The following is a 10,204-nucleotide window of genomic DNA, read 5'->3' on the forward strand; positions in this document are numbered from 1 at the left end:
CCATGGGGCTGTAAACTGTACTCTGCCAACTGTCCATGGGGCTGTAAACTGTACTCTGCCAACTGTCCATGGGGCTGTAAACTGTACTCTGCCAACTGTCCATGGGGCTCTAAACTGTACTCTGCAAACTGTCCATGGGGCTGTAAACTGTACACTGCCAACTGTCCATGGGGCTGTAAACTGTACTCTGACAGCTGTCCATAGGGCTGTAAACTGTACTCTGCAAACTGTCCATGGGACTCTAAACTGTACTCTGCCAACTGTCCATGGGGCTGTAAACTGTACTCTGCCAACTGTCCATGGGACTCTAAACTGTACTCTGCCAACTGTCCATGGGACTCTAAACTGTACTCTGCAAACTGTCCATGGGGCTGTAAACTGTACTCTGCCAACTGTCCATAGGGCTCTAAACTGTACTCTGCCAACTGTCCATGGGGCTCTAAACTGTACTCTGCCAACTGTCCATGGGACTCTAAACTGTACTCTGCCAACTGTCCATGGGGCTCTAAACTGTACTCTGCCAACTGTCCATGGGACTCTAAACTGTACTCTGCCAACTGTCCATGGGGCTGTAAACTGTACTCTGCCAACTGTCCATAGGGCTGTAAACTGTACTCTGCCAACTGTCCATGGGGCTCTAAACTGTACTCTGCCAACTGTCCATGGGGCTGTAAACTGTACTCTGCCAACTGTCCATGGAACTCTAAACTGTACTCTGCCAACTGTCCATGGGGCTGTAAACTGTACTCTGCAAACTGTCCATGGGGCTGTAAACTGTACTCTGCCAAATGTCCATGGGCCTGTAAACTGTACTCTGCCAACGGTCCATGGGGCTGTAAACTGTACTCTGCCAACTGTCCATGGGGCTGTAAACTGTACTCTGCCAACTGTCCATGGGGCTCTAAACTGTACTCTGCCAGTTGTCCATGGGGCTCTAAACTGTACTCTGCCAACTGTCCATGGGGCTGTAAACTGTACTCTGTCAACTGTCCATGGGGCTGTAAACTGTACTCTGCCAACTGTCCATGGGGCTGTAAACTGTACTCTGCCAACTGTCCATGGGGCTGTAAACTGTACTCTGCCAACTGTCCATGGGGCTGTAAACTGTACTCTGCCAACTGTCCATGGGGCTGTAAACTGTACTCTGCCAACTGTCCATAGGGCTCTAAACTGTACTCTGCCAACTGTCCATGGGGCTGTAAACTGTACTCTGCAAACTGTCCATGGGGCTGTAAACTGTACTCTGCCAACTGTCCATAGGGCTCTAAACTGTACTCTGCCAACTGTCCATGGGGCTGTAAACTGTACTCTGCCAACTGTCCATGGGGCTCTAAACTGTACTCTGCCAACTGTCCATGGGACTCTAAACTGTACTCTGCCAACTGTCCATGGGGCTGTAAACTGTACTCTGCCAACTGTCCATGGGACTCTAAACTGTACTCTGCCAACTGTCCATGGGGCTGTAAACTGTACTCTGCAAACTGTCCATGGGGCTGTAAACTGTACTCTGCCAACTGTCCATGGGGCTGTAAACTGTACTCTGCCAACGGTCCATGGGGCTGTAAACTGTACTCTGCCAACTGTCCATGGGGCTGTAAACTGTACTCTGCCAACTGTCCATGGGGCTCTAAACTGTACTCTGCCAGTTGACCATGGGGCTCTAAACTGTACTCTGCCAACTGTCCATGGGGCTGTAAACTGTACTCTGCCAACTGTCCATGGGGCTGTAAACTGTACTCTGCCAACTGTCCATGGGGCTGTAAACTGTACTCTGCCAACTGTCCATGGGGCTGTAAACTGTACTCTGCCAACTGTCCATGGGGCTGTAAACTGTACTCTGCCAACTGTCCATGGGGCTGTAAACTGTACTCTGCCAACTGTCCATAGGGCTCTAAACTGTACTCTGCCAACTGTCCATGGGGCTGTAAACTGTACTCTGCAAACTGTCCATGGGGCTGTAAACTGTACTCTGCCAACTGTCCATAGGGCTCTAAACTGTACTCTGCCAACTGTCCATGGGGCTGTAAACTGTACTCTGCCAACTGTCCATGGGGCTCTAAACTGTACTCTGCCAACTGTCCATGGGGCTGTAAACTGTACTCTGCCAACTGTCCATAGGGCTGTAAACTGTACTCTGCCAACTGTCCATGGGGCTCTAAACTGTACTCTGCCAACTGTCCATGGGGCTGTAAACTGTACTCTGCCAACTGTCCATGGAACTCTAAACTGTACTCTGCCAACTGTCCATGGGGCTGTAAACTGTACTCTGCAAACTGTCCATGGGGCTGTAAACTGTACTCTGCCAACTGTCCATGGGGCTGTAAACTGTACTCTGCCAACGGTCCATGGGGCTGTAAACTGTACTCTGCCAACTGTCCATGGGGCTGTAAACTGTACTCTGCCAACTGTCCATGGGGCTCTAAACTGTACTCTGCCAGTTGTCCATGGGGCTCTAAACTGTACTCTGCCAACTGTCCATGGGGCTGTAAACTGTACTCTGCCAACTGTCCATGGGGCTGTAAACTGTACTCTGCCAACTGTCCATGGGGCTGTAAACTGTACTCTGCCAACTGTCCATGGGGCTGTAAACTGTACTCTGCCAACTGTCCATGGGGCTGTAAACTGTACTCTGCCAACTGTCCATGGGGCTGTAAACTGTACTCTGCCAACTGTCCATAGGGCTCTAAACTGTACTCTGCCAACTGTCCATGGGGCTGTAAACTGTACTCTGCAAACTGTCCATGGGGCTGTAAACTGTACTCTGCCAACTGTCCATAGGGCTCTAAACTGTACTCTGCCAACTGTCCATGGGGCTGTAAACTGTACTCTGCCAACTGTCCATGGGGCTCTAAACTGTACTCTGCCAACTGTCCATGGGACTCTAAACTGTACTCTGCCAACTGTCCATGGGGCTGTAAACTGTACTCTGCCAACTGTCCATGGGACTCTAAACTGTACTCTGCCAACTGTCCATGGGGCTGTAAACTGTACTCTGCCAACTGTCCATGGGGCTGTAAACTGTACTCTGCCAACTGTCCATGGGGCTGTAAACTGTACTCTGCCAACTGTCCATGGGGCTGTAAACTGTACTCTGCCAACTGTCCATAGGGCTCTAAACTGTACTCTGCCAACTGTCCATGGGGCTCTAAACTGTACTCTGCCAACTGTCCATGGGACTCTAAACTGTACTCTGCCAACTGTCCATGGGGCTCTAAACTGTACTCTGCCAACTGTCCATGGGACTCTAAACTGTACTCTGCCAACTGTCCATGGGGCTGTAAACTGTACTCTGCCAACTGTCCATAGGGCTGTAAACTGTACTCTGCCAACTGTCCATGGGGCTCTAAACTGTACTCTGCCAACTGTCCATGGGGCTGTAAACTGTACTCTGCCAACTGTCCATGGAACTCTAAACTGTACTCTGCCAACTGTCCATGGGGCTGTAAACTGTACTCTGCAAACTGTCCATGGGGCTGTAAACTGTACTCTGCCAAATGTCCATGGGCCTGTAAACTGTACTCTGCCAACGGTCCATGGGGCTGTAAACTGTACTCTGCCAACTGTCCATGGGGCTGTAAACTGTACTCTGCCAACTGTCCATGGGGCTCTAAACTGTACTCTGCCAGTTGTCCATGGGGCTCTAAACTGTACTCTGCCAACTGTCCATGGGGCTGTAAACTGTACTCTGCCAACTGTCCATGGAACTCTAAACTGTACTCTGCCAACTGTCCATGGGGCTGTAAACTGTACTCTGCAAACTGTCCATGGGGCTGTAAACTGTACTCTGCCAACTGTCCATGGGGCTGTAAACTGTACTCTGCCAACGGTCCATGGGGCTGTAAACTGTACTCTGCCAACTGTCCATGGGGCTGTAAACTGTACTCTGCCAACTGTCCATGGGGCTCTAAACTGTACTCTGCCAGTTGTCCATGGGGCTCTAAACTGTACTCTGCCAACTGTCCATGGGGCTGTAAACTGTACTCTGCCAACTGTCCATGGAGCTGTAAACTGTACTCTGCCAACTGTCCATGGGGCTGTAAACTGTACTCTGCCAACTGTCCATGGGGCTGTAAACTGTACTCTGCCAACTGTCCATGGGGCTGTAAACTGTACTCTGCCAACTGTCCATGGGGCTGTAAACTGTACTCTGCCAACTGTCCATAGGGCTCTAAACTGTACTCTGCCAACTGTCCATGGGGCTGTAAACTGTACTCTGCAAACTGTCCATGGGGCTGTAAACTGTACTCTGCCAACTGTCCATAGGGCTCTAAACTGTACTCTGCCAACTGTCCATGGGGCTGTAAACTGTACTCTGCCAACTGTCCATGGGGCTCTAAACTGTACTCTGCCAACTGTCCATGGGACTCTAAACTGTACTCTGCCAACTGTCCATGGGGCTGTAAACTGTACTCTGCCAACTGTCCATGGGACTCTAAACTGTACTCTGCCAACTGTCCATGGGGCTGTAAACTGTACTCTGCCAACTGTCCATGGGGCTGTAAACTGTACTCTGCCAACTGTCCATGGGGCTGTAAACTGTACTCTGCCAGCTCTCTCTCACTCTCTATTTTTCTCTCTCGTTCTCTCAAGCTCTAACTATGACTTTCAACCAACACTCGCTCCCTCGCTCTCCAACCAGAAATATCGGCCATAAAATGACACCATTTCCAGATAGTGGTTTTATGTAAGTACAGTAACTAGGTTGATAGAAGGGAGTGCATTTGGTAACGTACTTCAAAAATAGACTGACACCTGGGTGCTGGATGATTATGACCGCCTGCGCCCCAAACGGCACCCTATTCCCTATGTAGTGCACTACTTTTTACATAGTGCACTTCTTTGGTCAAAAGAAGTGCACTATGTAGGGAATAAGAGTTCCATGTGGGATGCCACTTATGATGCCTGATGCTGGAGGGAAAGAGAGAGGGAACGAGAGAAATAGGGAGAGAGATTGAAAGAGAAACAGACAAGGGGTCTTGAAGAGGAGGAAAGGAGAAGGTGCAAAGGGAGAGAAGGAGAAAACATGACAGGTTTGACTTTAGACATTTAATTGCCCTTTACTGAAAAAAGGTTCAATTTCATCATTTTCGCAGCATGTGGTGGTCTTTACTCCAACCGCAAATAACACTCTACCTTTCTAAGAAAAACAGCATAGCTACAGAAACCCAACACTGGAGGGAGGAAAATCGAATCGGAAGCCCCTTTTAGGAAAGGCATCGACTTGCTACACGGGACCCAACACGGTTGAATAAGAGAACAACCTCAAAAAAGCCCCAAGGCTTACTAGGACTGAAAACTACATGCATTGGAGGGGAAAGAGAATAGCCACCAAAGCATAACTTGTTATTGGTGCGAAAAGAGAGACACTTCTGTCAGAACAATATAGTAGCCTACAGGAAGGCCCAAAATGGCATCCTAATTCTGGTAGGGTCCAGGCAGAGGAGAGAGAAAGAGCAACTACCCCCCTGGAAGCTCCTCAGCAGTAGAACGTGTTTATTTATAGACAGAAATGACGGGATTACCTCCCTGTCAGAGGAGAGGAGGGGAGGAGGAGGAGAAGAGGGGAATGAGGGAAAAGCCAATAAGACTTGAACATGCCAGTTGGCTTTGGCACTGCAATCACAGTCAAGAAGAGGAGAGAGAGGGAAGGAGAGAGAGAGACAGAGAGAGAGAGATAAAGAGTGGGGGAAAGGTAGGGGTAGAGATTTGGGGGGGGGGGGGGGGGGGGGTGTAGAGAGAAGGATAGAGAGAGAGCTGTGGGGGGGGAGGACTGGCCTTCCACTGCAATTAATAAGACCTGCTAATTATCCCCACCCGCCTAAAATAGAACAAGTTTAGTGAAGGGGAAGCCTACTCACTGTTAATTAGAAGCACAACAAGAACACAATCATTCTTTCTCTTTCTCTCCCACACTCACTGTCTCTCTTTTCGTGTGTGCGCGCGCGTATGCGTACCTTCAGGCACTTGTGCGCAGTTGCGTAAATACACTAATTGGTCAAATTAGTGGACACGGCTATTTCAGCCACACCCGTTTCTGACAGAGGTATAAAAGTGGGAACAGTCATGCAGTCTCCATAGATCAAATCAACGTTTGTTTGTCATATGCGCCAAATAACAACATTTCAACCTTACAGAGAAATGCTTACTTACAAGCCCTTAACCAACAATGCAGTTAAGAAAAATACGTGTTAAATAAAAACAATTACAAGCAAAATTAAGAAATAAAAGTAACAAATAATTAAAGAGCAGCAGTAAAACAATAGCGAGGCTATATAGATGGGGTACCGGAACAACAGAGTCAATGTGCGGGGGCACGGGTTATTCGAGATAATATGCACATGTAGGTAGAGTTAAAATGACTACGCATAGATATTAAACAGAGAATAGCAGCAGCGTAAAAAAAGGGGGGGGGGGGAATGCAAATAGTCTGGGTAGCCTTTAGATTAGCTGTTCAGGATTCTTATGGCTTAGCAGTTGAATGGCTTACTGAAGAGCTCAGTGACTTTCAACATCAAATTTCTGCCCTGCTAGAGCTTCCCCGGTCAACTGTACAGTGCATTCAGAAAAGTATTCAGGCCCCTTGACTTTTTCTACATTTTGTTACATTACAGCCTTATTCTAAAATGAATTAAATCGTTTTTTCCCTAATTAATCTACACACAAGACCCCATAATCACAAAGCAAAAACAGGTTTTTAGAAATGTGTGCAAATTTATACAAATAAATGTTTTTATGAAATGTTACATTTACATAAGTATTCAGACCCTGTACTCAGTACTTTGTTGAAGCACCGGTGACAGCGATTACAGCCTCGAGTCTTATTGGGTATGACGCTACAAGCTAGGCACACCTGTATTTTGGGAGTTTTCTCCCATTTTTCTCTGCAGATGCTCTCAAACTCTGTCAGGTTGGATGGGGAGCGTCGCTGCACAGCTATTTTCTCTCCAGAGATGTTCGATCGGGTTCAAGTCCAGGCTCTGGCTGGGCCACTCAATGACATTCAGAGACGTGTCCTGAAGCCACTCCTGCATTGTCTTGGCTGTGTGCTTATGGTCGTTGTCCTGTTGGAAGGTGAACCTTCGCCCCAGTCGGAGGTCCTGAGTGCTCTGGAGCAGGTTTCATAAAAGATGTCTCTATACTTTGCTCCGTTCATCTTTCCCTCGATCGTGACTAGTCTTCCAATCCCTGTCGCTAAAAAACAGCCCCACAGCATGATGCTGCCACCACCATGCTTCACCATAGGGATGGTGCCAGGTTTCCTCCAGACGTGAATCTTGGCATTCAGGCCAAAGAGTTCAATCTTGGTTTCATCACACCATGGAATCTTGTTTCTCATGGTCTGAGTGTCTTTAGGTGCCTTTTGACAAACGCCAAGCGAGCTGTCATGTGCCTTTTTACTGAGGAGTGGCTTCCATTTGGCCACTCTACCATAAAGGCCTGATTGGTGGAGTGTTGCAGAGATGGTTGTCGTTCCGGAATGTTCTCCCATCTCCACAGAGGAACTCTGGAGCTCGGTCAGAGTGACCATCGCTTCTTGGTCACCTCCCTGACCAAGGCCCTTCTCCCCCGATTGCTCAGTTTGGCTGGGCGGACAGCTCTAGGAAGAGTCTTGGTGGTTCCAAACTTCTTCCATTTAAGAATGATTCTGCAGAAATGTTTTGGTACACTTCCCCAGATCTGTGCCTTGACACAATCCTGTCTCGGAGCGCTAGGACAATTCCTTCGAACTCATGGTTTGGTTTTTCCTTTGACATGCACTGTCAACTGTGGGACCTTATATAGACAGGCGTGTGCCTTTCCAAATCATGTCCAATCAATTAAATTTTCACAGGTGGACTCCAATCAAGTTGTAGAAACATCTCAAGGATGACCAATGGAAACAGGATGCACCTGAGCTCAATTTTGAACCTCATAGCAAAGGGTCTGAATACTTATATAAATAATATATTTGCAAAAATGTCTAAAAACCTGTTTTGCTTTGTCATTATGTGTGGATTGCTGAGGATAAACAAAAAAAATGGAATAAGGCTGTAACAAAATGTGGAGAAAGAGAAACAATCTGAATACTGCCTGAATGCACTGTTTAAGTGAATAAGGTGCCACTTAGAAGTTTAAAACATTATAAAGGATGTTCAATTTAGTCTAGATTAGGATTAGTTTGGTCAAATTACATGTAGGAGAAATGTCTATTTTAAATGGATGCCAGAAAAAAACAATGGGCCTTACAGGTAAACCATGAAGACCATGAAGTACTTTTGATCAATTAGAAATTAAATGGACATGCTACATCATGGTGTAAGCCCATGATAGGCGTGTAGCCTATTTAGCCCAGATGTGTCATAATAAAATAGATCTCCATTCGGTGAAGCAGGTGTGTCTGACATCGGCGTGACAATTCACCCGCGGTACTATTGTCACCCATGAACGGCTGTTCACAATGCCCACTGGCGATGCAGTGATTCTCGCCTTGTGCCTTTTGGTACAGTGCCCGCTTTATTTGGGACCGGCGCCAACCGAGTCGCAAGAAGATGTGAAGAGCTGCGCTCTGAAACCGATACCATTTGATTTAAAAATATATAAATATATATATATATATATATTTTTTACCGCACCTTGGATGGGTTGCGGGGATTGGGGGGCGGGGGTGCGGTGAGCTGTGGTGGTATCATCGCAAAGATACTCATCTAGACAATTAGTTATGTGGGCAGGGTAAAATCAAATACAATGTATATGTTCACTTGTTGATGTTAAACAAAAATGTTCTATAATGTTCATGTAGTAGCATAACTATTGGACTTTCTGAATTATGCGTATAACATAATCGAAGGGGTGTTATATAGTGAATTCCCAAAGCATCTATAGCCTATGATCAGTAGAATAACCGCATAATAACCGAAGAATCATAACCACACCGTTAGTATAGCCTAACAACAACTGCAGCTTGAACTGTTAAACTGATCACAGTTGAGCTGAATACTTACCTCGCTCATCTTGAGAACGTGCAGCGCGGAGAGTTCTGCAGACAAGTCACTTCTCTTCTCTTCTAGCCGCTTAGACAGGCACTTTCAACGATCTCTTTCCTTGGAAAAACACTTTCAGTCGATCGAAGGTTTTGAAGAGAAACTAGAAAGGTGGGCCAAAAAAAAGAGAAGAGTCGGGGACAGGTATTAGAGTCGAGCCGAGAAATGCTTCGATAGGCTAAACAGTCAACTGACTCGTCTCATGCAGACAGTCTAGGATACAGCAGCATGGATAGTGCAGTTAGGGCGAGCAGTGCGGTTGTGTGCAACAGAGAACATCAGAATCCCCTGTACCTCCGCTTCCCCCTCCCTCTCTCTCTCTCCTTCCATCCCTCTCTTCTCCCCTTTCTTGCTCGCCCACTCACACGCGCATTCACCCACTCACTGGAGACTTGCCCTCGTGCCAACGGAGCTGTGATGCGCTGACGGCTCGTGGACATTAGTCTTTCGTCTAATAAATCACGTAGGAATACATAAAGTAACATATCTTAACAACAAATGATGACCGAGGAAGTTTAATCTGGTGTTAAAGTAGTAGTTACACCATTGAGACTCACTCGAAATGCGTAACATTGGATGACTTCGTGAAGAATATGGTGCATGCGCTATAAAACGCATAGTTGTCAATATAGACCGACATCATCCGTCACTTTATATTTCATGACAGACAGTGATGAGGTTTAATGTATTCTGTGCTTCTTGTTCATCCAATATGTCAGGAAAAGGTTGGATATGTGCCCATGAGACCCGCAATGTGCTACATTCCCCTTTGATCGCCTAGCGGGAATGCTAAAACCACATTTATTTTCCTTCCCGGATTTTTTATCGTATCTACCAGGAAAACAGATAGTCCCCCTCTTACTGCAGTCAAATCATAATTATTCCGTGCCCCTCCTGTCACAGAATCATAATACCAGAGAATCTACATGGATGTTATTTCCGCTAGAGGGCGACATACTTCCACCGTCTATTTTTACAGTCAAGGTTGTACATCCCAAATGGCACCCCAGTAATTCTGACAGGAGCCCCATGAGCCCCGTTTAAAAGTAGTGCACTAATTAGGGAATAGGCTGCCATTTCGGATGTATACTAGTTGTGGAGAGGTGAGAGGCTGAGTGCCACTTTGCTAAAATTGTCTCTAATTTACTGACTGATCTTGATGTCCCTTCCGGTATTTCAACAGT

This window comes from Oncorhynchus mykiss, chromosome 21 (assembly GCF_057628025.1).
Source record: "Oncorhynchus mykiss isolate SJ-2025 chromosome 21, ASM5762802v1, whole genome shotgun sequence".
Taxonomy (NCBI): domain Eukaryota; kingdom Metazoa; phylum Chordata; class Actinopteri; order Salmoniformes; family Salmonidae; genus Oncorhynchus; species Oncorhynchus mykiss.